Source organism: Anabrus simplex, chromosome 1 (assembly GCF_040414725.1).
Source record: "Anabrus simplex isolate iqAnaSimp1 chromosome 1, ASM4041472v1, whole genome shotgun sequence".
Lineage (NCBI taxonomy): Eukaryota > Metazoa > Arthropoda > Insecta > Orthoptera > Tettigoniidae > Anabrus > Anabrus simplex.
In genome coordinates, this window is record NC_090265.1 from 1,757,916,937 (window position 1) to 1,757,919,238 (window position 2,302).

Genomic DNA, 2,302 nt, shown 5'->3' on the forward strand with positions numbered 1-2,302 from the left:
CAAAAAATTAGTTTCTCACTTAATGCTGGAAAACATAAAAATTATATTTGAATGCAGGTATTGGTTTCCAAATGAAATTTTTATACAGTGTTTATCCAAGTCATATTGAAGTGTATTTCCCAAAATTATAAAACATGACAAAGATACAAATGAGTATGATTAGAGGTCGTTGTACGTCGTAGGTCATCTCATTGCCATCAATCGGGTGCAAGAATCAGCACAGTATTCAGTTTTATTCAAATCTAGTTTGCAATGAAAATCACCATATGACTATATAAATGAATTTTCTTGTTTCCTGGTCCCTCTTGTATGGTTGGCACTACTGCGGGTGAAGCCATTTTTAACAGCCACACGCCCTTCTCGACACAAACCCCATTTGGAGAGCTATATTCATTACTGCGTGTTTCTGTAGTGGTTAGAAGCCGCGCCGTGTAGGGACAGCGTGCTTGCCTCTTACCCGGAGGTCCCGCGTTCTATTCCCGGCCAGGTCAGGGAATTTTAACTGGATCCGAGGACTAGCTCGCCAACGGCCATACCATGTTGAATACACCGGTTCTTGTCCGATCACCGCAGTTAAGCAACATTGGGCGTGGTCAGTACTTGGATGGGTGACCGCTTGGGAACACCACGTGCCGTTGGCTCAAGTCCCTTTCTGTCCGACCCCGCGGTGTAGGAGGCAATACGTCCGCCTGTCACCCGGCGGCCCCGGGTTCGTTTTCCGGCCGGGTCAAGGTTTGTTTATTTCAATGATTAATATCCCTGGCCTGGGGACTGGGTGTTTGTGACGTCTTTAATCTTCCTTTCCTAACACACAACGTTCCACACTACCGCCATTCCAATTAAGCCCAGGTTCATACAATATGGTGCCAGTAGGGGCAAAAGATCCACATGGGTCGACTCCCCGAACAAATAGTATTAAAGAAAAGAGGGCTGGCTGGAGGTGCTCTCAGCCTACATGAGCTGTCCGACTCAAAGAAGGTCGAAATAAACTGGGTAAAACAAACTAAGGTCCGCCTCTGTGGTGTAGTGGTTAGCGTGATTAGCTGCCAGCCCCGGAGGCCCGGGTTCGATTCCCGGCTCTGCCACGAAATTTGAAAAGTGGTACGAGGGCTGGAACGGGGTCCACTCAGCCTCGGGAGGTCAACTGAGTAGAGGTGGGTTCGATTCCCACCTCAGCCATCCTGGAAGTGGTTTTCCGTGGTTTCCCACTTCTCCTCCAGGCGAATGCCGGGATGGTACCTAACTTACGGCCACGGCCGCTTCCTTCCCTCTTCCTTGCCTATCCCTTCCAATCTTCCCATCCCTCCACAAGGCCCCTGTTCAGCATAGCAGGTAAGGCCGCCTGGGCGAGGTACTGGTCATACTCCCCAGTTGTATCCCCCGACCAAGAGTCTGAAGCTCCAGGACACTGCCCTTGAGGCGGTAGAGGTGGGATCCCTCGCTAAGTCCGAGGGAAAAACCGAACCTGGAGGGTAAACAGATGATGATGATGATGAAAACAAACTAAGGCGGACCTTCAAGAAATGAATATCACAGAAGATCGTGGACCCTTTTCTACAATAGTAGCAAGCTCAAATTTGTGGAGAAACCTAAGAAGAAAACTAGTAGGAAGTGGTCCACTGGATGCAAGATGCAACACAGTGCATTCATGAAGAGATTTTGGGAGGGAAAGAAGGCGAAAACCATCAGGCCAACAAACAAGTTCAAACGCGCTCTTTGAACAGGCATAACGACGAAATAAAGGAGAAGAAGAATACAACATTACCAAAAAATACAGTATACCATACCAGTCTACCACCGCAGGATAAATATAATTTAAAATCTAATTTCAGGGATAGCATGTTCTTTTGATAAATATGAGTTACACGAAAACGTTTATTCATTAACTAATTGATTAGATGGTATGTTATGGATGCCGGCTCCGCGGTTTGGAGCTAGCGTGCCTTCCTCTTATCCAGAGTCCTCGGGTTCGATTCCTATCCATGTCAGGGTTTCTTACCTGGGTATGATGGCTGGGTCTAGATCCACTCAGCCTACATAATGGCAATTGTGGAGCTATCTGATGGTAATATACCGGTCTGGATCTAGAAAGTCAAGAACGGCCGAGATGATTCGTCGTGCTGACTGCACGACACCTCATAATCATCAGGACTTCGAATTGAACAGCGGTCGCATGGTAGGCCATGGCTCTTCGGGACTCTTGGGCCATGTTTTTTTATGTTAAGTAAACCTTAACTACGTTGATTAATAATAGAGGAAGTCTCTAGACATTAAGTTACAAAACAAAGATAATAATATTATT

General features: G+C 46.6%; 1 non-coding gene across 1 annotated transcript; it reads left to right on the forward strand.

Moving 5' to 3' along the window:
* The first annotated feature begins 522 nt into the window (after positions 1-522).
* LOC136859444 (5S ribosomal RNA) lies at positions 523-641 on the forward strand. Its single transcript, XR_010859006.2, has one exon. It is a non-coding gene; the product is annotated as a 5S ribosomal RNA (ribosomal RNA).
* The last annotated feature ends 1,661 nt before the right edge of the window (positions 642-2,302 follow it).